Below are 27,428 nucleotides of genomic sequence, written 5' to 3' on the forward strand. Positions count from 1 at the left end.
CCGGAATTGCGACGGTAGAAACACAAACAAAATTTGTGTGTTCATTCCTTGCTAAGAGAGCGCTGAGCTGCGTCATCTATTCATATTTTTTGGAGCAGAAAGCTCGAATTTTGAATAATTAGAACTGGAGAAGGCGTAACTCTGGCAGTCGGTAGCTCTCAAATGTGCATTGTTTCGTTGCCTAACAGGCGAGGACGTGCCGCAGTGATACAAAAATATTACTTAATGAGGATTCCTCCAATGCGGTGAAGTATTCAACTTGTGGAGGCCAATTCGGTTTCCCGATAGGATACTGTGAGCTGACTTTTACAGAAATTCCTTAATTACTGGTGTGTAATGGCAATATGATTTCGGCTTAACTCATTCAGACGATAAGTGAAATGATCTGTCAGGTGTTCATACATCAAGAAGCGCCAAAAAGGTGTTCAGTCGTGTAGTATTACCATGGGGAAGCAGTAAAATGGGTGTTCTCGCAATACAGGTAAATGTATGACACTGGTTTTGTTGGTACTGCGGAGATACAACTATGTCTGTATATAACCTTGTTTCATGTGGTCTGATGCCATTCAGACATGGCTGAATTTTACTTGGACGGCGATATCTTAGTACCACAGCGTTTTTATAAAAGCGATGAGTTAAGCTTATGCTATACTTGGTTGAAAGAGCTCCAGTGTTACGCCTTCTCACCTCAAAGCCTCAGCCGTATAGCTACTATGGGTGTCTTTCAGTCCGGGTAATTTTGGTAGAATATCCTTCAAGCGTTATGGAGAGATGGCTGTAAGTTACTGTCCTTACAATACATCCCCCCCCCCACCCGTACCCCCACCCGCAACCCATCACCCTACCACAACTTTATTAATTACAAATCACTTTGACTTCTACCAGTCAGTGTACCGACGTCGAAAAATACAGATTTGACAGTGATGTCGTCCGTTATTGAACTTTCTTTACATATCAAGTCTTCTCAAACTCACCCCAACATCCAAGAGTTTTGGAGTATATTTCGCCCACAACATGTTTATACAATCAATTGCATAACTAATCAGTGCTTTATAGAGAATTTTTTTTTAATTTGCTCCAAATATTCCTGAGTCAAGCTCCTCTGTTACCCACTCTCCACCGACACCGCTATGGGTGGTAGGAAGTTCTAAGCTCCACAGAAGTTTCATCGTCATCGAATGAATGGTATAGGAAAGCACTGAAAACGAATTCCAAATTGCAGGCCAATTCCGAAATATGGCAACAAAAAAAAGGTTCAAAATGGCTCTGAGCGCTATGGAACTTGATATCTGAGGTCATCAGTCCCCTAGAAGTTAGAACTAGTTAAACCTAACTAACCTAAGGACATCACACATCCATGTCCGAGGCAGGATTCAAATGGCTCTGAGCACTATGCGACTCAACTTCTGAGGTCATTAGTCGCCTAGAACTTAGAACTAATTAAACCTAACTAACCTAAGGACATCACACACATCCATGCCCGAGGCAGGATTCGAACCTGCGACCGTAGCGGTCGCTCTGTTCGAGACTGTAGCGCCCAGAACCGCAGGGCCACTCCGGCCGGGGGCAGGATTCGAACCTGAGACCGTAGCGAACGCGCGGTTCCAGACTGAAGCGCCTAGAACCGCTCTGCCACTGCGGCCGACTGGCAACAAAACAAAGATAAACATGCGTCAGCTTCCCATTTGGCGCTCTGCGACATAAACTATAATTATGACTGTTGACTATTTTGACACGATTACATTTATAGGGGCAGTCAAATGAAAACGAGACATCGGTAAAAAGTAAATAACCTGTTTACTGTTTCGAAAGTAATCGTCAGGCTGTTACCACATTCGTTCCAGTGTGAGACAAGACGGTGTATACTTTCATGGAAAAATGTTTGCGGTTGCCAACGGAACCTGGTTGTACCCAAGCGTGCACATCTTGGTCCGAAACAAATCGTCGCCACAGACGTCTTTCCTCAGGGCTCAAAAATATAAAATCGCATTGGGGGGGGGGGGGCGGGGGGGAGTGGGGAGTGAGTTCGGGATTCGGGCACCAGGACTATAATGGATGATGTGTAAGGTATTCCCACTGAAACTTCTGCAGCGTTGTTTAAACAACCTTGGCAAGATGTGGGCCAAGGGTGATTCGAGTACACTACACAAGTTTTGCTGGGAAACCCTTACATATCCTCACTACAGTCCAGATCCCTCCCCATGCGATGTCCATATTTTTCGAGCCTGAAGAAAGACATCCGTGGCTGTACATTTGCTTCGAACGAAGACGTACACGCCACGGTACAATATTGATTCCGTTCGCAGTAGCAAACGCTTTTCCATGAAGGCACCGGCAGCCTTGTCTCATAATGGAATAAATGTAGAAAAAATTATGGTGTTTACTTCTGAAATTATGAATGGTTTACTAAATGTTTTTTCCATTTGTCTCGTTTGTATTTGACTGCCGCTTATATAAGTATTGTATTGTCTTAATTTACGAGCCTTGTTGCTGGTTATACATTGGAGGAATCATTTTCTTTTAGCAGTGAACATTCTATGTAATACACAAAGCAATAAAACAGAAAAGTAAATAAGAAAATAAATTAACGCAACCGTCATAAACAACGCCGGTTTTTTCCAGCCAAGGTCCTTAATGCCTAGAGGGACTTTAATAAGAAGATAATGATGTTATCCATCAAATGAAACGTTAATTTAAGGTTCAAAAAATTTATGGTAATGCTATAGAAAAAGAAATATAAACATAAACAAAGATATGAAACAATGTGTGCAAGAATTTTTACTATGACCCCAAGAATTTATAGTGGGGACAAACGTTTTGAGGCTGTGACAACGCTACATTACCTCTACTGCGATAGCCATTGTATCTACAGCGTCGAAGGAGTTAGAAATCTTCTATGGTTGGTGAAACGATGTGTAAGACACGAGGTTCAAATAAATAACAGATCCGTCTCTTGACGTCACTTTTGTCGTATTAATCTTGTTTATAAGCAAAAATTAACATGATACAGTAAATGGGTCCCTTTGTGCCTTCTCCGGCGAAGTTGCCAGTTTTTTAATGACTGTCACAGAGACGCGTAGACTGGAGACGGAGACGTTAGGAAGAAAGGGAAGTTCAAATGGTTCTGAGCACTATGGGACTTAACATGTATGGTCATCAGTCCCCTAGAACTTAGAACTACTTAAACCTAACTAACCTAAGGACAGCACACAACACCCAGTCATCACGAGGCAGAGAAGAAAGCGAAGAAAAGCAGGAATAGGCATCAACGGAGAATGGAAAATTCAAAAAAAATCCAGGTGTTAAAAACTGTATTTATTCATACACTGAAAGGTAATATTATTTCCTTCTGAATTTTATTAACTCTTTAAAGCTGAAACCAGCACAACTTTAATTTGGTTTTAAATTTTTGTTCAATTGAGAATAACAAGGACAGTATAACATAAGAGTGTTCAGCCCTCAATAAAAGTCACTAGAGTCATATGATGCAAAAATCTGAGCCTGTTAATAATTCAACGCTCAATCCAAGCTGACAGTGTCGGTGATGCACTGAAGTTCGGTGACGTCACAGTTTTCCCATATTTCGCTGCGTTGTACGGTATCCATTCTCAAAGGCTAAGCAACTTTAGTTTCATCCGTGCAATACTCAAATAGCCGCAGCGTCACAAACCACCTGGTCGACAATGGCGTGCCTCTCACATAGGGCGCCTTCTAATGCTTTTGCCAAAGGAACGGCATTAAACATCCGGCCACCGCTCCTTTCCATCCTGTACTTTCAAGACGCAAATAAAATGAAAGTGATCTCTGAGGAAGCACTACTATACATTTTCGTTTCGTGTACTTTCACTGCTGTACCCAACCATAGTTGAACCCACATTCAGCATGGGCGTAGCCACCTTAACCTCATTGATCTACAGCGCCTGAGTCAGTAAGCCATACTCATACTATTGCATGGAACCTTTAGTGTGGGCTCATACGAATGTCCACCATCAGAGATGCAATCAAGGGGCAGTCTCTGTGCGACGTCATACTCAACTCTGGCAGGCACAACTGCATGCCGCCTTGTCCCCAAGAAGACATCAGGGCCGAGTTAATTATCTGAGACCGTCTTTACTGCTGGATATGCCTCCCAGCTGGGCTATGGCCTCACCGCTGCCTTCCAATCCCAGCGAAAGACCCCCGACTGAGTCCTCACCCCATTCCCCCCCCCCCCCCCCCCCCCGAATGCACGGACCGCCGTAGACGAAAGACTGTGAGGAACTATGCGGTTTTTACTGCTGTCACCAGCTATCCCATCTCCGCTGGAAGGGAAGAATAAGCCCCTGATGTCATTGCCAAGCCATCTATTGACACTGAGGCGTTGGCAGGGATGCCCGACTCCTTTACCCACCCATAGTTGAACTTACATCCAGATTGGACGTAGGCACCGTAAAGAAGTTGATCTATAGCGCCTGAGTCTGCAAGCTTAGACTCAATTCGCCGTTCATTACCACACCAACGTGGCTGTTAAAGCGGAGATGGACCCAGTGTTGCGACACTCCAGCCATATGGTAACATGTTCGGGAGTGGCGGCGGTTTTATTTGTCTACAGTCACTTCGGCTGATGCGTCGCCAGAGTTCGAGGCAAAGACATCACATGGATATGACCGTTGGTCCACTACGTGAAACAGATCTAGTGCTATCAACAGCTACCACATCGTTACTGAAATTTATGTACCCTGTATCGAGTGAAACTGTCATCTTACTTTCTGGAGCTACATTATTAGACTCTGTCCGAACAGGCTTTGGGAGGCCCAACGGTACCGACCGGCCGCCATGTTATCCACGGGCCACAGGCGTCATTGGATGCGGATATGGAGGGGCATATGGTCAGCACACTGCTATCCCAGCTGTACGTCGGTTTACGAGACCGGAGCCGCTACTTCTCAATCAATAGCTCCTCAGTTTGCCTCACAAGGTCTGAGTACACCCCGCTCGCCAACAGCGCTCAGAAGACCATATGGTCACCCATCCAAGTGCTAGCCCAGCCCGACAGCGCTTAACTTCGATGATCTGACGGGAACCGGTGTTACCACTGTGGCAAGGCCATTGGCTACATTCTTAGAGATCTGCGACATTTCGTGTTATCATTTAAGACAGTTCAGGCTTTACACGTTGGCATTGATTTAAGCTCATATTATTTGTAATCCTAGCGTTTGCTCGCTACTGCGTTTTTGACTGTCAACGTAGGTCTGAGCTTGCTTTCCAGGCACTGTGTGGTCATTGGCAGTAAGTTCTACATCTGCATCAACAATTCGCAAGCCACCTGACGGTGCGTGATGGAAGATATTTCTGGTACGACTAATTGATTCCTCCTTGCTTGGCGTGGGGAGAATGATTGTCGGTAAGCCTATGTATTAGCTCTAATGGTGAGCTGGCTCGTTAGTCAACTGACGGCTCAAAAGGTACTGAGGGACAACGCAGCCATTTTTATTGTTACCTAGCTATCGTTGAGAACAGTGAAAAACATTGATTCCTATGTTATCCCTTTTAACACGAGAGAGCATTTTTTTTAAAAAAGCACTTTACGCGTTCTCATTCAATTTTAACTTCGAAATATTTGCATTTTTCACAAATACTTACAAAAGATACACTGTACGCTTTCGGGTGTATTTTGTGGCAGTTGCAAATTTCGCCAGCGCAACTCCACGAAACCTGGCGACCATGGCGCACTTCGCAATGAGTGCTGGTGCCTCTAGGGCAGCACGCATCGCGGAGCTGACACTGGGCGTTCGTCCCCTCCGTCGTTCTCGCTGGGTTCTGAAAGATTTAGCAAAGTTAACCCATTATAGCACGTTGGGAAGGCCATACAGCGGGAGACTGCAAGGTGTAACTGGAATATACCAGACGACTTGCTGTGGATAAAATCAGTTCATTTAGGGTGTAACACATAACAGAAAAAAAACTTTATACGTGGACTCATTGCCGACTGCAATATTGTTAGTATGCTCCACCGAACCAGCGCTCACGACTTCCGGAAGATAGCGTTTTCTGTTGCATAGCCACGAAGCAAAAATGGTGCTGTGGTATTGATAAACCGGTTTCGTGAACAAAGCGCCTACTGATTTGTATTTTCAAAACCTTAATTAACGGATGTGGAGGTACTGACAGCTACTGAATAATGCAACGATCAATTTGTCTGGCGGAGCTCTCCCTGTTTGAGTGGAAACACCCCACAGTTGCCATCACCCTTCTTTTAATCTTTTGTCGCAATGAATATCAGTTTCATCCTATTGGCTACTCTTATTAATGTGATACAATATTCTTTTCATCAGGTTTTTTTGTGAATAATTGACGCCACATTCATATGAATCGTATAATCGTATTTCCTCTGACATACTAATGGGAACATTTCTAACCAAATGATGCAAATACATTTTTCCGTTAACGACAGACTGTAAAGACTGTGACTGAAAGCGCCTTTCGATGGGCTAACTAGAGTAAACGAAATGATAATGGCAACACTAAGCTTGCAGCTTGATTTTGCATCTTGAAACACTGTTCTACTGAAAACCCAAAATGTTACATTGACTGCCGATCGCAAGATTGAATGCCACCAATAGAGATGCAGCCACGTGAGGTACAAAGGAAAGCATATCGGCGGAGAAGACACGAATAGAATGTCATTCTAGCAACGAGACGGGCCGCAAGTAGTGAAGTCCACTGACAAAGAGTATATCGTTACGGCCCTATACCTAGCGGCGAGTGACGAGCTTTTCGGAAACGGTGAAGCGTGTCGGCTTTTACGTGATACTGTCGTCAACGTCTATGGGAAGTGGTTTAAGCATGGTGAAGTGAAGAGTAGACGAGAAGGTGTTGAACGTCACCTCCCATCTCAGAACGTGGAGGTCGGAGGCTTGCTCTTTCTGTACGACGATCTGTGTCCAGCGTCCTTGTAAATTACACATGCATAACCTGGTGTGAAGTCACGATCATGAGATCCTAAGTATGGCTGTTTCGGCATCTTCAGTGAGATAGAGTATTTTACACTACTGGTCTTTAAAATTAGTACACCAAGAAGAAATGCAGCTGATGAAGGGGTATTCATTGGACAAGTATATTATACTGGAACTGACATCTTATTACATTTTCACGCAATTTGGGAGCATAGATCCTGAGAAATCAGTACCCAGAACAACCACCTCTGGCCGTAGTAACGACCTTGATACGCCTGAGTATTGAGTGTACAGGTACAGCTGCCCATGTACCTTCAACATGATACCACAGTTCATCACGAGTAGTGACTGGCGTATTGGGACGAGCCAGTTGCTCGGCCACCATTGACCACACGTTTTCAATTTGTGAGAGATCTGGAGAACGTGCTGGCCAGGGCAGCAGTCGAACATTTTCTGTGTCCAGAAAGGCACGTACAGGACCTGTAACATGCGGTCCTGCATTATCCTGCTGAAATGTAGGGTTTCGAAGGGATCGAATGAAGGGTAGAGCCACGGGTCTAACACATCTGAAATGTAACGCCCACTGTTCAAAGTACCGTTAATGCGAACAAGAGGTGATCGAGACGTGTAAACAATGGCACCCCATACCATCACGCCGGGTGATACGCCAGTATGGCGATGACGAATACACGCTTACAATGTGCGTTCACCGCGATGTCGCCAAACACGGATGCGACCATCATGATGCTGTAAACATAACCTGGATTCATCCGATGGCGTTTTGCCATTCGTGCACCCAAGTTCGTCGTTGAGTACACCATCGCAGGCGCCCCTGTCTGAGATGCAGCGTCAAGGATAACCACAGTCATGGTCTCCGAGCTGATAGTCCATGCTGCTGCAAACGTCCTCGAACTGTTCGTGCAGATGGTTGGTGTCTTGCAAACGTCCCCATCTGTTGACTCAGGGATCTAGACGTGGCTGCACGATCCGTTACAGCCATGCGGATACGATGCCTGTCATCTCGACTGCTAGTGATACAACGCCGTTGGGATCCAGCACGGCGTTCCCTATTACCCTCCTGAACCCACCGATTCCATATTCTGCTAACATTCATTGGATCTCGAACAACGCGAGCAGCAATGTCGCCATACGACAAACCGCAATCGCGATAGGCTACAATCAGATCTATATCAAAGTCGGAAACGTGATGGTACGCATTTCTCCTCCTTACACGAGGCCTCAGAACAACGTTTCACCAGGTAACGCCGGTCAACTGCTCTTTGTGTATGAGAAATCGGTTGGAAACTTTCCTCATGTCAGCACGTTGTAGCTGTCGCCACCGGCGCCAACCTTGTGTGAATGCTCTGAAAAGCTAATCATTTGCATATCACAGCATCTTCTTCCTGTCGGTTACATTTCGCGTTCGTAGCACGTCATCTTCGTGGTGTAGCAATTTTAATAGCTAGTAGTGTATCTGTTGTTTCTTGCAGACAAAGTCTTTGTCATGATGTTATCGTCTGCTTTTAAGAATTAGATTTGAGGTACCTTTTTTAGCTTCAGCGAATTAATTCCATTCCTTTCCTTTTTCAGAATATGTTGCTAACTTTTTTAGGACATCTGCCTTGTATTCTGTTTACATGTTGCTTCCATTTCTGCTCATATGTATCTTATTTTGTGTTACTGCAAATATTTTAAGCTTATTTCCGATATTATCTGTTTCTTATCCATCTTCTAGTTTACATCCTTTAATTGATCTAATGAACTTCACTTCTGATTCGATTTAGTTCTTCCTTGTTTGCCGTCGAAGTCTCAGATACATAAAGCGGCACTGGAGCAGTCGCGTTTCTTTACTTGCCTTTTTGTTCAATGTTCTTTTCATTGTTCCAGAGATACCCTGAAATTTTGTTGTTTTATTTTTTATAACATTATCATAAAAGAAACTTCGCACCCCATGTAGTAAAAATAATCTGTTTGCACGATGATTTTGTTTTTGTCACTATTTCTGAGTAACGGTTATTTACCTCGGAATGCCATTCCTCACCTTTTCATTTTATATAATTATCCTTATCTACACTCTTTTTATGCCCTTTTTTTCCAATTATATCATTTGTATAGAAGCTGAATAATACTGGCGAAAGGTAGCCTTGTTTAATTTCTTGGTTAATTATAATGCCACTATTATTTATTTTGCTCCTTTTTTATTAGAAATTTAATTTCGTTGTATAAGTTTCTTTCTTTTCTTGCAATAATGACCATTTAATGTCACTCGCCTGTCTGTTGGCAGTTTCCTTTGGCTAAAATGTTCTACATTTCTGTCTCTTGCTAATGAATCATAAAACGAATGGTCGAAGTATATCATCACAAGAATTACTAACTGTAGTCTTTGAAAAGAGTTAAAATCCGGCATAATATCTGGCACCAGTACCAAAGAATGTAATACCTCATGAGTCTGTGCTACGCATCGTCAGGATACATGAAGTTTTCGTTGACTGCGAGATCCCATTCTGTACTTCTGTATCTTTCAAGCACTCTACCAGAAAATTGTCATCACAATTTTTTTTTAATTTTCGCCAATCGGACTGATTAATTTTTAACAGAGATTACATCCTTTGGTTGTATTCGCGTCTAACAGTGACTGTGCGCCCTTCATCAATATGACCATTGTTATAATCGTTATTATGAGTCTAATAACTAGGAAGGTGCTGAACAATAGCTGTTCAAGTAAAGTTTCATCTCATTTCTCCAACTTTCATGAAATATAAATATGATTTTAGTCTGTACATACGTAATGTTGATATGATTTTACCTTTGTTACATGTGAGTCAATTACCAGCATTAACTTTTCCAGTTACCAGAAATATTTAATTTCAGTTTCATTCTGCGTAAATCACTTTGTTAGTGCCGTTCGTACATCAGTAATTAAGAGAGTTTCTGGTGCTTTCGAAACGAAGAATTGGCAAGACAACGGCAACTATCTTTAGAAATGAAAGACAGCACACTTTTTTCATGTTGTCGTAACATTCATTTTAAAATAAACACCAAGAAATTATGAAAGCAGCAGCTACACACGTCTCAGACCGAATGTCTCGACGGATTAAAACTTCTTTTCACGTAGCATAAATTTCGTTCGTTATTAATAGCTATCTGAGCGACTACAATTGTTACAGTGATTGTTTATATATCTTTGTCAGAGCTAATTCATACCTTGTGCTGCCGGGAGATGTGCATAATTTCAGCTACATAACTACCAGCAAATGTTTTGTTTAGCCCTGAATTGTGTGCCCACTGTTGCAGAAAGACCACGCGTAATTACAGGGCGTGGGTGGGAAAAAAGTGGCGAACTCAGGCAGCGACGGAAGGGCAGCCGCCAACTACTCCAACTATTCAAGGTTCTCAGAGCAGAAACCGTAAATTCTGCATAATGAAAATTGCAGAGACCGGGTTCTGTCTGGTCGAAATGCCGCAGGATTTTTATAACCCGGCTGCCTAGGCACGCAGACATCTCTCTGCGAAGCAAAGAACACAGGAATTTCAAAATGGTACGCTGCAGCGAAGTACAGCACTTGCAATCTGGAACAGTCGGTTTCATTTCCCATCAAATCCTCTTAGTGACTCCATTTTGACATGACTTCCTAAGCTACTGCTGGTCCACGGTAATACAACCGTACATTTTATTTTTTACGATGACTTATTCCATTAAGGAAGGAGATTGGTAGGAAGGAGATGGTTCTCCGTAAGAAGCTTGGATATAGGTCACCAAAACAAATACAATTTCGCTCGGACTGGAATCTGATGGCTGTGAGGAGCTGATAGAAACTGAAAAAAATTGCATATATCCACATTGGAAATCAGAAAAATAGTAAGTTAATAGATGATCAAGTAGAAATTATTGCAAGTTTCAGCAAGTCGGAGGCACTTTTCTCTCTTCTATGCTTCGTATATTTGCTTTCCGCCAATCTGCGTTTTATTAAAATTCTTTGTTTTTCTACAGATATTTCATTATTTTTTATTTTCCGGTTATTGCGTTTATACGTTTTAAGGAGTTGTCTGAATACTTTAAAGACAAAATATTTCTGAAATTTCCTACTAGATTACAACCGTGTACCGGACCAGGATTCGAACCTAGGATCTTTGCCTTTCTTAGGCGTACTATACCGAGTGATCTGTAATGCACGACCCTCGAACCGACCTTTTAGCTTTACCTCCACCTGTACCCCATCTCCTAGGTTTCAGTCTTAACAGAAATTCTCCTGCAACGTCACAGTAATGGCGGAAGTACAACTGTGGGGACAGGTCGTGAGTCGTACTCGGATAGTTAAGTTTCCACTGTTCAAAGTGCCGTCAATGGGAACAAGAGGTGACCGAGACGTGTAAACAATGGCACCCCATACCATCACGCCGGGTGATACGCCAGTATGGCGACGACGAACACATGCTTCCAATGTTCTTTCACCGCGATGTCGCCAAACACGGATGCGACCATCACGATGCAGTACCTGGATTCATGCGAAAAAAATGACGTTTTGCCATTCGTGCACCCAGGTTCGTCGTTGAGTACACCATCTCAGGCGCTCCTGCCTGTGATGCAGCGTCAAGGGTAACCGCAGTCATGGTCTCCGAGCTGACAGTCCATTCTGCTGCAAACGTCGTCGAACTGTTCGTGCAGATGGTTGGTGTCTTGCAAACGTCCCCATCTGTTGATTCAGGGATCGAGACGTGGCTGCACGATCCGTTACAGCCATGCGGATAAGATGCCTGTCATCTCGACTGCTAGTGATACGACGCCGTTGGTATCCAACACGGCGATCCGTATTACCCTCCTGAACCCACCGATTCCGTATTCTGCTAACAGTCATTGGATCTCGACCAACGCGAGCAGCAATGTAGCGATACGGTAAACCGCAATCGCGATAGGCTACAATCCGACCTCTATCAAAGTCAGAAACGTGATCGTACGCATTCCTCTTCCTTACACGAGGCATCACAACAACGTTCCTACAGGCAACGTCGGTCAACTGCTGTTTGTGTATGAGAAATCGACTGGAAATTTTCCTCATGTCACATGTTGTGTGAATGCTCTGAAAAGCTAATCATTTGCGTATCACAGCATCTTGTTGCTGTCGGTTAAATTTCGCGTCTGTAGCACGTCATCTTCGTGGTGTGGAAATTTTAATGGCCAGTAGTGTATGTTTTAAATCGTGATTGGTTGCAGCCTAGTGGATTTAAATTCCATACGTTTGCTTCCGACAGTTCTTGCAGAGTGAAAATTCAGTTTGACTATTCATATTTCGACTTGAAGCTATAATCCTTCTCATACGACCACAATACAGTTTAAAGTATTCAGTCCCAGTATCTTCTTTTAGCTATAAGTTTTTGTTTATTTTCATTTAACGTAACTTTTATTTCTAGTGTCTCTAGTGTACCATTTTAATGTATAATTCTTGAGCATACAGGTTATGACTTAGTTACATTATCTGAATTTATTTTCCTAGAGATAGATTTTGTGCTTAATATGTCACTTATTTACACTTAGTGCTCTTTCCAGACCCCTGAGATTTGTACACGTCTTTCGAAATGAATTGCACAAACTGATCGAGTCAGAGTTTTCACATTTGATGACTGTGGTGGATTATGTTTACCAAGTGCGTGATCCATTACTTTCTTTAATGCAATACAACTGCAGCTTGAACATGGGATGGCTCTAAGACAGCAGCCTTCTCTGCTTGAGCCAGTGTAGACAGAAATTGTATTCACCATACGGGTATCCAGAGTTATAGGAATGATTTTCAGGCTGTGCGTGCAGGATTTGCGTTGTTAGCAGCTTTAGTGTTACGACTTATCGCTAGGCGCCGGTACTAGTACGGCGACGTAGTGTTGAAACACAAGCATCATTGTTCGCTGGAGTTGCAAAAAGTCAACATGAGTCCGGACAAGAGCAGGTCTTTACTCGTAAAGTGTTTTTATCGAATCAGCAATACCACTGCTGCTCTTTGCGAGTACCGACGCATTAAAGGATTACGGACAAGCCCTATTTCTGCAGCGGGATTGAAAAATATGATTTAGAAGTCCGAATTAAATGGCCATTTGTGAATTGCACCTGGGAGAGACCGACGGCCAACTGCACCACAAATTGTTGAAGAAATTACTGTTGCCATGGTGGAGAATGCTTGACGCAGTGTGCCATCTTCAAGCAGTGGGCGAGCTGTGTATAGACAGCTGAACAATGCATGGTCCACAGTTCAAGAAGTGCCACGAACCATCTCTAGTGCGATGTCAGGTTGTCCTGCATCCAGATGGTCTTCACATTGAGCAACTTTTGTAACCTGAAACGTAAACATGATACGAAATTAGAAAATGTTTCTCTCTCATGTGGAAATTAAAATGTTATTCTTTCAATAGTTTTTTTCATTATTTCTCTTGCGCACGTCCTTACAGATGTTTCCACAAAGTTTCATTGTCCTACGATCACCCTCTCGAGTAGCGAAAGTTTCATTATAGCCACCCTTTACATTCAAGAAAAGCCTTTGCCAATTTACAGGAATCGGCAACATTTCATCGTAAATGCTTCTTGTCATCTTCCTAGTAATTACTGTGCTCTGTCAAGTGAATTGTTCCCCTCGTTAACCCTTTGAAATCAAACGACATAAAAAAATTCAATCTAAAACTTTCGCAGAACTGGCATTTATCGTAATAGTAAGCAACGAATGCAAGAAGTAAACAACCAGTTATTTTATAGAGGTTGCTTAATTTTAATATATAATTTTGAAAATTTTCACCAAATTAACCTTTACTGTCATAGTAGGTAGTGACTACAAGAAGAAATTGGCGGAAAATGAACAATCAATTGTTTTAAAGTTGTGGTTTCACTTCGGAACCACTGCTACATACATCTTTCAACCATCCATCGTTTCACAAGATATATTTGAAAGCAATTTCGCACTTTTCTTAGACACAATCACACTTCTCAACACCTTCATGGATTCATAATGCTTAAAACAGAATTATAGTACTTAATTACAAGCCAAAGTGTGTCTAAAACTTAAAAAATTTATATCAAAAGTACATACTGCTCCAGCGGTATTATTTCGAAACCACTCATAATAGTAGTAGTAGTACAAACTCAAATATGCGTTACAATAACGTTACGTTATCTCCTAAATATCATCACTATTTAAAAAAAACGTATATCAATGTTCAATAATGACGTTGAGCAATGGCTTCATGTGAAAGGTATATGGTGGCTATAGGCAGAAACCATTGGTACTCAGGGGTTTAAGTCTGTATTTGTGCTTGGTAACGGATTCCGAATTAAGTTTTGAGTGGGGGCAAAAAGAGAAACAAAGGCGCTAAGGAATATAGCAGAATGAAATAGACAGGAAGAATTACTCATCGTTAGCACGTTTCCCCTTTTTCCATTCACCAGGAAAATAGTCCGTTTTTGGCTCTTGACAATTAGTGCCACCTATACACACTGAAAACAGATGATGAATCTCGTTTACTGTAAATACAAAAGACTGTAGTACTTTTTGCCGAGAGCTCCAGAAAAAAGAGAACAATCTTTCCCAGAACGATATATGGTTAACTCAAAAGATATGCAAGACTCTCCTTTGGTATATCGTGTACCATTTGAGAATGCGAACTAACGAATAATTATTGATGGCGAAATAAGTTTGGGCACCTCCAGTGCAGCCTCAGTAGATTAGGCTGGAGAAAGAACCAGTTGGTTCGAAAGTTGTCGCCAAACATATTTATTGCTACTCGGAAAGCTTTGTCGATAAATGCTTCTTGAAAAAACTGGAATAACAGTTGAATGATCCGAAGAAATACTGTCTCATGCTGGCATATGGGATGAAGAAAAGTAATGACGACGAAAGTGACAAACTCTGATTCGCCGTTGGACAGACAGAAGCTGGGGTTCGCGAGAAGGAAGCTACACAGATGGCAACACGTAAAACTTCAATCCCCTCTAGAATGCAGTGTGTTTTAGGACAAGACGCAGGTTAGTTATCGCATGTTGCATGAAAGTAATTGCGATCTCTCGCTATGAAGAGGTATAAGTCCGTTTACAAGGATAATAAAATTAGTGACAGAGAAATATGGCAACTTTCTGACTACTTATTTTATGGCGTTTTACATTAATTTTCAGCTATCAGCAGAAATATTTATTTCTCGTACAGAAATTTATAATAAACTACCTTCAGGCACATAGTAAAACACATAGCATTAGTGCACTTTCAAAATTTGGAATAGAATGAGCTGTAAAGCTCTTGCGATTCGTCTTTGTTTTTTAAGCTAATTATATTATGTATTAGATTCCTGACATCGTTGGGTTGGTGCACCAAGATATTTTTTTGTGGATTGCTAGCCCACTCCTTTGTGTGGCACTGAGACACAGGGTTGGATAGTAATTAAATCACTTCTCATAGCTTCGTTTCTGTTGTTTCTGTGGTGTTCAGTCTGAACACATGTTTGATGCTGCTGTCGAAGCTAGCCTATCACGTGCAGGGCTCTTCATCCCCACATAACTACGGCAGCCTACATCCTGTTGGACTTGCTTACTGTATTTGTCCCTCGGCACATTGCCGTCCGTTTCCGGACGACGCTTTGCTGGCGCCTAAACATCTGTCGTGAAAACCGGGCCCCTCTTTTAGTCAATCTAGGGCACAGTTCTCGTTTTCTCCCCAGTTTCATTGAGAAAATTGTCATTAGCTACAATGAACCGATCTAATGTTCAGCTTCATCTGTAGCACAACATATCTAAGGCTTCTTTTCTCTTCTTCTTGCCTGAGCTGCGTATCATCCAGGTTCCCATTAAAGACTTTCTATTGCTTAAATTTTTGTTGGTTGTTAACAATCACCTCTTTTTCAAAAACAAATTTCTTGATGTAGCAAGTCTGCCAAAATAGCAAAACGTAACTTGTACTCTTCGTGTCGCATATCCAAATCCTATTCCCTGAGCATCGCCCGATTTAATTCCACTATACTCCATTACCATTGTTTCCGTTTTGTTGATATTCATCTTATAAACTCTTTTCGATATACTATCCATTCTGTTCAACTGCTCTTGCAAGTCCTTTGCTGTCACGGACATATTAATCAGTATTAATACCATTTTCAAAATTGGTTATTCATTGACAGTAAATATTGTACAGGAATAAATGTAGGTATAGTGCCACCGTCAGGCTGTTTCCAGTATGCTCCACTGTTTAACCAACTGTCTACATGTGTCGAATACTAGTGACAATGTATGGTGTTTTCTTGTGGAAATTTCTACATGAACATATTGTGTTTCTGTGTATGATTCTGTTCTTGAGAGAATGAGAGAGAGAGAGAGAGGGAGGGAGGGAGAGAGAGCAAAAGAGAGAGAGAGAGACAACAGGACCATGCAACAATGAGATTTTTATGATTTTCTTACATTTTGTCGTACATGAAGTTCACAACTGAAGAATGAATCAGCCAAAGCAATTCGATGCGACTGTCAAAAATTGTGCAGAAAATCGGCTTTGAAGTCCTTCAGGCGGCTTTAATTTACTAAAGGTAAAACGATTTTTAGTGGGCCTTGTAGCTGTATTTGTAATGTCAGGCTAGTAATCTCAGGACTGATGATTGAGTCTCGAATCGGGGCATTACTTTTATATATTATATTCTTTCAGTTCGAATACCTAATTTACTTAAATTTAAAATTCATGAAATAAATAACAAACATATCTTATGAAAGCTGCATTTATGTTGGAGGAAAATGCGAACTAGAAGTGTTGACAGAAGGGCTCGCGCAGGATTACTTGGCCGGTGCGCAGAAACGCATTCTCGTTTCCAGATCTGGGCGAGTTCACCCCCATGTTCCTAAGGGGCAGCCGCCTTGGTTACTAATTGCTTAAACAGCTGTGGAGTTTTGTCCGTTAGGAACAAACCATTCTCCTTTCGCCCCGGCTATGCTGCAACAATAAAGACGTGTGCTTGCCAGTTGCACTGCTACTTTTATCAAATGATTTGTAGAAACTATTGGGTAAAAAAAATTGATTGTCACACCATCTCATAGCCTCATTCGCAGCTTCATGATGAACTGCCTATCATTTCGTTAACGGTCATAGTTGTTGCAATATTTCTGTATTTAATAGAATACCCTGCTAAATTTGAATTCTTTGCAGTGAAAAATTGGGGTCGCTATGAGTTTGCGTTTGGCACCTGTTAGTCTATACGTTGCTGTGTAATAAATGGACGTAACATACTGAATTTTTCTTGAGATGAGATCTACACCTATAGCCAATCTCAAGAATGTAAATTGTATGTACCGTGCTCACTTCCGATCGTCTGCGCAAACGACAGCTGAAGTGAAATATTCCTATTATCCTTTGATTCTCATAAATGGTTGGAGATACAGGAACGAATTTTTGGCAAATGACAGCACGCAAAGACGGGGGTCGGGTTGTTTCGCGGGAGGAGACCAGACAGCGAGGTCATCGGTCTCATCGGATTAGGGAAGGACGGGGATGGAAGTCGGCCGTGCCCTTTCAAAGGAACCATCCTGGCATTTGCTTGGAGCGATTTAGGGAAATCACGGAAAACCTAAATCATGATGGGCGGACGCGGGATTGAACCGTCGTCCTCCCGAATGCAACTCCAGTGTGTAACCACTGCGCCACCTTGCTCGGTAGCAAGCAAAGCAGAAAGAGTTTTTCCACATAGCTAAAGTTCATAACTTTCTTATCTATTGCTGTATATGAATGACAACAAATGTTTTCAATGAAATAATGTAATTCTATCAGGGGCTATCGACAACAGCTGGTGAAATGAGAATTAAGTGGATTTTGTAACAAATAAATGAAGGAATCAAGGTTTTACTTTCTCACTGAGCTTGAGATTTTCGTTATGTTATTGACCTCCTATTATCCTCAATTGTCTGATTAATAGTAGACTGTTTCAGGTTCTGCCGCAGTTGCAGCTACATTAGCTTGTTAGTGGGCGTGTACAAGTCAAGCGAAAATAAATCGCCCACTCTGATCTAATTTCAGCGTACTCCTGTGCCCACTGTGTTTTTAATAATAAACAGTTGACTTGTCGAATTATTTGTCGTACTGGCATAATCTGTTAGCAATGTCTTTTACGGACGCGCTGGCCGTAACTTACAAGTTCTGTGCGATTTCCGTTTGTCCACAGGCTGCCACGCTCTCCTGTCAGCAAGCGATCCCCCACCACTACCGGTGTCACCTCACGTACAGCCCCTTCTGCGCAGATAGTGGCACTCCACGCACTTCTATTTGTTATCTACATGTATTTACAAACTTTGAAATACGTGCGTTAACACTGGTTGACAATGTTAACGACGGTTCTCAGAACCACATCGCATGCCATTAGCCTGCTGCTCACACCACTAGAATTACCTGTGGAGTGGGGCACAGCTGCTTGAAACGAAATATTTTGGTGAATTCCTCGATGCTTGGAAGGGATACGTCATCTTTTGCAAAGGATGGCTGTAACTTTAGTAGCATTTCAGCGTTCGTTGCAGAAGCAATGTTTGACGACGTTTTGCCCGAAAATCTTCTAATCCGGCAAAGAAAAAATTCTACTATCGGATGTGAACGCAGGAAATTTCGTCCTTTGGCGGCACAATAAGATGTTGCTGAAGACTCCTTATGTGCTGAAGTGACAAATGTTCTTGTATTGAACGAACACACTGGCGGTGAGTCTGAAGAAGCAGTATTGTAGCTAACAGAACGATTTTCCATTGTAACTACAAAACGTAGACAAAAAATGTTCGTAGCAACTGAAGACTTAATTCTGAGTTCATAAAACAGATAACTATACAGACTGATAACCATTTGGGCTTTATATTCAAAACTAGAGAACCTGTCAATGCTACACAATTGCTAGATACGTATGAGAAATTTATATATATCCTACATTCCTTCCCCTCTGTCTATCCATTTCGTCCTCCCCCCTCCCTCTGACCACCTCCTCCTTTCCCCTCCATATCTCCACCTCCTCTCCACTCTCCATCTTCTTCCCTCTCTCTGACCTTGGAGTTGTTATTGTTATTCCAGAAATTGAAGTCGCTGAAAATGAAGGCGGTAAATCAGTTGAAATCGTTGGTACATGAGGTATGAGAGGGGCCTCTCCAGCTGCTAAATCTGTGTAGCTTCAATGACACTATTTCACATAATTTCAGTCTGCGAATAGGTAGGTTTAGAAAAGTTTGGAAATTCAGAATGCAAAGCAGTATTTTAATCATAAGCTCATAATCCGTAAACAGAATTTAGTTATTTTCGGTAAAACTGACTTCTAGGAATGAAATAGCACATTGACATATTGTTTAAAATTGTATATAAAGAGGAAGGATGTATGAGGGAAAATAATTCGTCTAATAGTTTGCTATCCTAGTTAAAAGTGACTGCGAGAAGGAAAACAAACCGCACATTTTTATCATACCGCATTTTCTTTCTCACAGTCGGTTTTAAAAGAAAACCTGTATAGTATATGTAAAATTGTGAAGTACGATAATCTAGTCAAGAACTTTTCGAGACTTTTGAAAACATTTCCCCTATATAGCCTTTTTCAATCTGAATGTCTATTACAATCTTCTTTATTAATTTGAAATAAATCGTCCAAGAATTTTTCGAGTTTTATGGTGACAATACTTCCCATTTAGATTTTGTATCAATACGAATATATATTACACACACAGCACTTAAAATTATATGTAGCTTACGTCTGTCGTGATTTTTACTGTAGCAATCATGTACCAATCTTATGTAAATCGGTTAGCATTTTTCGATATTTTTGGTAGCAACATTAAACAACGATTTGTCTTTATATAGATTGTAGATGAAATAGGTAACCGAACTGTCAAAAAAAAAAAAATACATAAATAAAATCTTAAGTTCAAATGTGTGATATCTTATGACACTTAACTGCTAAGGTCATCAGTCCCTAAGCTTACTCACTACTTAACGTAAATTATCCTAAGGACAAACACTCACACCCTTGCCCGAGGGAGGACTCGAACCTCCGCCAGGAGCAGCCGCACAGTCCATGACTGCAGCGCCTTAGACCTAAAATCTGAAGTATGACTCGAAACAGGGATCCACCAATTATCACTCTCAAGTGTTACCGATAATAATGGCCAGTGGTAGCTCGTCCACAATTTTAACAATGTTCTACGATGTGGTGGGTTACAGAATTTTGACTTACAAGGAGTGTAATCGTAAGTAAATTGGCCACAATAATGTTATGTACATAAATTTAATTGTTTAATAGATTTAAATTTTGTAATTCATTGTTTAACACAGCAAGGAATAAAGTAAAATGAAAAAAAAACATAGTATCTGCAGGAATCGGACCCAAGCCAATGTAATGACAATATATGAACTTTACCACTTGACCAAAGTTGTGTAGTGTCAGCTGTTCCTCAAGAATCCCTCATACCATACCCTTGAACAATATGTTATATGCACTTCCAAGGAAAAGTACTAAGCTGGTGTTCTGGGGAACTTAGCAATTCCAGTGTCAGAAAGGATGACGTTACGTCAGAAGCTGCTCAGTTGAAAGCAGGCAGCTTTGTCCCTTCCCTGAGTATATTGTATTGCGGCTGAAGATCGCACTTGACACAGGCTTCTAGTTATCGTAGAGAGAGCACTACAAATAAGTTTCCACCCGTTTTATTTGCATACCAACGTGCGCTCAAAGAGAAATGAGTAATTTTATGTCAATTTTCGGCCAGCACTTACGTGACGTGTGTAAGTTTAATGCTATATCTGACCGAGATTCCCAGAGAAACGGCAAAATTTTAGTGCGATGTTGACAGTGTGCTGTAGAACACACCTGATAACCAGCCGCCACTGGATACGTGGCGCGTCGAGAGATGTCCACCTTTCATTAAATGAAAGTGGCTCGTAGAAATTCAGAATCGATTTTCACGAAGGAATTCAAAGTCGACTTTCTCGGAAATTTTTGAGGATCTTTACAAAGTGCTTTGAAAATTGATATGTGATTTCTGAAGTTCGGGTACCACAAATACAAAAATTACAAAAAATCCAACTGTCATCTGGTCTTCTTGCGAGACAGGAATAGAGAGAGAGAGAGAGAGAGAGAGAGAGAGACAGAGAGAGAGCGGAGATCGGTGGAAGGGGGGGGGGGGGGGAGGCAGAGAGCCAAGGATGGGGAAGAGAGAGAGAAGGACAAAGTTGCCGAACTTGACAAGCCGGTCCAGAACTTGTGCACTTGAGTACGTCCCCAGAGTAGCGGGCAGCTCAGAGCTGACTCAGCACGCTGTTACTGGCACGGCGCAGCTAGCAGAGTGCCTGGCAGGCAGGCATATCGGCTACTCGTAGCGGGGACGCCGAGTGCTGCGCGCTCGGGCCATCTGAGCACGAGGGCGGAGCGGCCGGTCCGGCGCTGACCCCGCGCGCCCGGACAATCGATCGCCGGCTGACAGCAGCCAGCACGGCCGCCGCCGCGATCCCAGGCGCCTCACCTCCACAGCCCCGCCACGGCCGCGGCCGCGGCCGCGCCTCCGTGTCCGCCTATTGTTGCTGCTCACACCGGGCGCATGCGAAGTGGGCTGAACCTACCTGCTCGCAGCGAGGAACCGTGCCTCTGGGTGTCCTGACTCAGTATTCCCCTACAGCCTTTACCACCAACGAGCAGAGACTGGAGGCGAGCAATTTTCTCTTGCTTACTTTACTTATTTCTAGAAGCCAATGGTCGAATCTATATTCCCCAAGACGAAGTAAATACTGGCTGCAAAATAAACTGAAGAGCCAAAGAAACTGGTGCAACTTCCCAATTTCTTGTATGGACCTCGCGCGAAAGTGCTGCAGCTCGACGTGGAATGGACTCCACTAACGTCTGACGTAGTGCTTGAGGGAAATGACACCATGAACCCCGCAGGGCTGTTCATAAGAAAGAGTACGAAGGGGTCGAATTCTCGTCTGAACACCACGTTGCAAGGCTTCCCAGATATACTCGATGATTTTCATGTCTTGGGAGTTTGGTGGCCAGAGGAAGTGTTTAAACTCGTACAGCCACTGTGGACGAGTGTGGTGCCGCATTGTCATGTTGGAATTTCCCAAGTCCGTCGGAGTGTGTAATGGACACGAATGGATTCAGTTGATAAGACATGGTGGTTACGTACCTGTCACCTGTCACAGACGTATCTAGACGTATCAGGGGTCCCATATCACAGAAAAGAAACTGCACACGCTCCACACCCTTACAGAGCCTCCACCAGTTTGAACAGTTCCCTGCTTAAAAAAAAAAAAAAAAAAAAAAAAAAGATGGTTCAAATGGCTCTGAGCACTATGGGACTTAACATCGGAGGTCATCAGTCCCCTAGAACTTAGAACTACTTAAACCTAACTAACCTAAGGACATCACACACATCCATGCCCGAGGCAGAATTCGAACCTGCGACCGTAGCAGTCGCGCGGTTCCAGACTGTAGCGCCTAGAACCGCTCGGCCACCTCGGCCGGCTCCCTGCTTACATCCAGGGTCCATGGATTCATAAGGTTGTCTCCATACCCGTATATGTCCATCCGCTTGATACAATTTAAAATCAGGCTCGTCCGACCAGGCAACATGTTTCCTGTCATCGACAGTCCAATGTCGATGTTGACGGGCTCAGGAGAGGAGGAATGCTTTGTGTCGCGCAGTCAAGTGTACACGAGTGGACCTTCGGCTCCGAAAGCCCCTATCGATAATCTTTCGGTGCACGGTTCGCAGGCTGACACTTGTTGATGGCCCAGCATTGAAATCCGCAGCAATTTGCGGAGTAGTTGCACTTCTGTCACGTTGAACGATTCTCTTCAGACGTAGTTCGTCCCAATCTTGTGGGATCTTTCTCCGGCCGCAGCGATGTCGGAGATTTGATGTTTTACCTGATTCCTGATATTCACGGTACACTCGTGAAATGGTCGTATGGGAAAATCCCCACTTCATCACTACCTCGGAGATGCTGTGTCACATCGCCCGTGCTCCGACTATAACACCACGTTCAAACTCACTCACATCTTGATAACCTGCAATTGTAGCAACAGTAACCGATCTAACAACAGCGCCAAACAGTCTCTTGTACAGGTGTTGCCGCCCGCAGCGCCATATTCTGTCTATTTACATATCTCTGTATTTGAATACTCATGCATATACCAGATTCTTTGGCGCTTCTGAGTACTTATTACTAAAAATCACGATCGATTTCACGCTGCTAGAAGACGCATCCTCAGGTGATGGTTACAGATGATAAGGAAATTTTCTTTTATGAAGAATCCTTAAGAATGGTGTAAAGAACAAACGGATACGAAAGTTGCAAAGTTCTGCGTGAAGAGTACTCACAACGATTCTTTTTAACAAATCATTGCCGTAAGGTAACTGTGTTAATGCCCTCCTTATCGTTCACGCGCTAAAAGCGGTAGTTCTTATTCGAAACGAATAAAAGAACATGGTCAGCGAATTTACTAATATCAGTCTTGACGAAAGTACACAAAATGTTGATGATTAAATCAATAACATTTTAACAAAGTCATTGTCTTCACTATCTCCCTGGATTAATCACAAGAGCCTCTCAGAGATTTTACTTCTCTGCATCAGCGTAGAAGTCTACCACCGACTAGCTCATACGTATCGCAGAACGCAGACGGTATATTTCAAGGTACGGATCTACATCTAACGTTTGTGAACACTGGTTCTGAGACATGGTGGTATCGTCTTCTCACAGGTAAGTGAACGATAGACGATATTTGGTGGGCTGAATTTCAATACCTGTCGTCACCGATTAGAAAGCATCCTTTCTCTTTCAATCCAACCGTTTCAAACAACACATTTAAATAGTACTAGATCGATACAGACCAAATCAGATTGCATACGTATGACAATAATGCTAGCATGAGTCTGCTAAACATCGGACACATGTTCTGCGAGTACAAGGACGTTTCTTCATAGTCACTGTTTGGGTTTCCTTGTGTAATTTGCCTAAAAAATTAACTACGCACACACATTACAGCAAAAGGGTAACGACATCTATCTACCGATTGTCGATGAGTCAAATGGTTAACACTTATTCTTGGACAGTCAGATTAATCGTAAGGCATTGAAAACTAATTCTGTTCCGATTTGAAACAGTATTTACGAGAGTGAGCTGAAAAGTAATTACTCCTATTTATTTATTTGAAAACGCTCAAATCTTTATTTTATTTTTAAAAAAAACTTTAAAAAAAGCACGTAACATTTCTGCATGTAACGTAACTACGTAGGTACGTCGGAACGTGAGAAACAACGTGCTATAATCGACTTTGTAAATCGAATAGTTTGTCCCTGACAGTGCCACACCACACACGAGCGCTGCGATACTTGCAACAATCCGACACCTTGTGTTCACTGTCGTCGATCATCCTCCATACAAGCTAGATTTGCCTCCACCCGATTTTCAACTAAAACTTAAAGAACACCTGTAATAATGAAGCGGTGCAAGCACAAGTGAGTTCGTGGGTCCGTCAACGAAGTCAGACATTTTACAGTGACGGTATAAACTGGTCTCTCGTTATCAGAAATGTGTTCGTTGCCAAGGTGACTATGTTGAGAAATAAATACGTATACATGAAGAATAAAGGACGTTTATTCCAAAAAGTTTCAGAGTTTTCATAGGAAAAATAGGCGTTAGTTTTCAGTGCGCCCTCATAAATGTGTGACATACTTTACTTTCTGCAATTCTATCTCTTGAGGCAGTTAATATTGTAGAGCAGTCACCTCACTAATCGATGTCAACGCTCTTCCAACATAAGATAATGGAATCTCAAATCAAAATTCTACCGTTTAACTTCAAGCGACAACTTGGGAGTCCATGAGCTGTACATTCGACCTTTAAATTGAAGCTGTCAACAGTAACTACTAAAAAAATCTTCGCATAGCAACTCTGGCATTTTCCTAACTGAAAATTTAAATCTACAGAGAGCAACACTAGATACTGCATAGAAATTTACGTGATCATATCCTTACGAACAGACTGTCCCCTATATTGTCATTTCAGACACGCGGTTAGGGAAGTGCTTTGACTATCCTGGGATACAAAAATGTTCCAGAGCTTTCCAGTCAGTAGCTGGTTGATGCTAAGTCGGAGAGCTATTTTAATAGGCTGCGATAGAGGGTGACCAACAGAGTTTGGCATGGAACGTTTCATAAAATTAGTAAATTAAATCCCACTACAATATAAGACAGATCAGGTGTACATATCAAAATAGATGCATTTTGTGGTTTCTAGTAGAAAATTTATCAACGTATAATTACATGACTATTTTTGAGCTGTGGGAAAACTCATGTCTATTCGCACAAACTAGGAAGTAATACTTTTTATTTTTTTGAGTCAACAGTCTTCTGACTGGTTTGATGTGGCCCACCATGAATTCCTCTCCTGTACCAACAACCTCTTTATCTCAGAGTAGCACTTGCAACCTACGTTCTTAATTATTTACTGGATGTATGCCACTTTCTGTCTTCCTCTATGGTTTTCTACAGCTCTCTCTGTTGTCTTAACAGATGTCCTCTCATCCTGTCCCCCCTCTCTTTTAGTGATTTCCACATGTTTTGAATCTCTCCAATTCTGCGCAGAACTTCCTCATTTCTTAATCGGTCCATCTAATTTTCAACATTTGTCTGTAACACCAATCTCAAAAGCTTCGCTTCTCTTCTGTCTCATTTTTCCCACAGTTCATGTTTCACTACAATACAGTGCTGTGCTCCAAACGTACATTCTCATAAATTTTTCCTCAAATTAGGGCAGGCGTACGTCTGATACTAATAGACTTGTAATGGCCAGGAATGCCCTTTTTACTAGTGCTAGTTTGCTTTTGATGTCCTCCTTGCTCCATCCGTCATTGGTTGTTTTGCTGCCTAGGTAGCAGAAAAGGTTATTTACCTGTATTAAAAATATAGTTCCGATTGTTGTTATTCTGATTGATTATAACATTTAAATAGAATTTACGGTCTATATTCTGACAAAACCTGTAATTAAAGCTTAAGAAAATCATTAAATGGTAATATCTGGTCACGTGATCGAAAACGCTCTTTAACTGCTGATGATCTGGTGACGTCACAAGCTAGGAGTAAAACGAAGCTATACTTGTGTTATTGGAGCGTTATCCGAAGATACACGGTTTTTAAGTACTTATAGTCCAAGCAGTTTAGCTGTTTAGTGATGGGAAGCACAATTACAACCTTTAAGTAACAACAGAATGGAATTTTTTGAACACTGATAGTGAAAGCCTTGCGAAAGTTGTTGCGCTTATGCTCCTGTCACTTAGAGCGGTGATATGTGCAAGGATGGACATGCAACGATGGACATTCTTTTCTTTGCAACTTCATTAAGCTCGCTCAAATCTACGGAACTCTATAACTTTTTCAAATGCACTCAAATATTTGTCGACTATCAGTCATGAGATACAACCCAAAGACAATAAAATTATTCTTGACAAAACTTAGTTCTGATTTCCTGCGTAGAGCACACTCAGCAGAGGTATGTATTTGTCAGGGGTTCCGTGGCACAACGGATAGCACATTCGACTACTGTGCAGGTCACATGTTTGTAATTGTTTTGCACGAAATACGGAAATAGCGTTTGCAAGAACTGACTGTAGCAGTTGTTTCGATTGTGGGATGTATTATATACAACTTCACATTAGTCTTAGTCTTAGAAACGGACAACAGAGGATAACTGCATTTACTGTGGGCACAAACAATTTCTAGAAAGCAATGCTAGTAGTGAAGATACCATCATACATCCAAGTATAACGAAGTGTAGGACGATGAGGTTAAACGGAGAGATAAAGCGTGTACAACATGTAGGTGACACCCACGCAAGGGGTGTGATGGTTGTGAGCGTAAACTGAAGTTAGCGTCTGAAGACGGCTTACTTCATCTTTGTGTAAGATGATGAAAATGCGCAAGTTTAAGCAATAATAATCCTAGCTAGACATTACGAAGATAAAAACATTATTTCTAATAAAGTATGTGGCCACATTAAATAGACAATATCTTTTTGAACGTGACATTTGTGAACACCAATTGTAAACATAAGCACATGCAAACAGCAAGGAAAACAATAATGTTCTGTTTCTGATCGACGTGGTGAAATTTTGTAGTAGTGATTTAGTTTTCACATGAGAGCACTGTCGAGTCGTTTTCTAAATAAGTTAAATTGTTGTTTCGGGTTAGAACAGAACCAGCGATATATGGACATGTTGTTGTTGTTGTGGTCTTCAGTCCTGAGACTGGTTTGGTGCAGCTCTCCATGCTACTCTATCCTGTGCAAGCTACTTCATCTCCCAGTACCTACTGCAACCTACATCTTTCTGAATCTGCTTAGTGTATTCATCTCTTGGTCTTCTCCTACGATTTTTACCATCCACGCTGCCCTCCAATACTAAATTGGTGATCCCTTGATGCCTCAGAACATGTCCTACCAACCGATCCCTTCTTCTGGTCAAGTTGTGCCACAAACTTCTCTTCTC

The 27,428-nt window shown here is 42.0% G+C and overlaps 1 protein-coding gene and 1 pseudogene across 1 annotated transcript in view; both read right to left on the reverse strand.

Moving 5' to 3' along the window:
• LOC126146831 (uncharacterized) overlaps nt 1-27,428 on the reverse strand; it is a 690,215-nt gene that overhangs the window by 588,405 nt on the left and 74,382 nt on the right. The gene's annotated exons all lie outside the window — the stretch shown is intronic.
• On the reverse strand, nt 4,976-5,093 carry LOC126164295 (5S ribosomal RNA; annotated as a pseudogene).

This window comes from Schistocerca cancellata, chromosome 2 (assembly GCF_023864275.1).
Source record: "Schistocerca cancellata isolate TAMUIC-IGC-003103 chromosome 2, iqSchCanc2.1, whole genome shotgun sequence".
Lineage (NCBI taxonomy): Eukaryota > Metazoa > Arthropoda > Insecta > Orthoptera > Acrididae > Schistocerca > Schistocerca cancellata.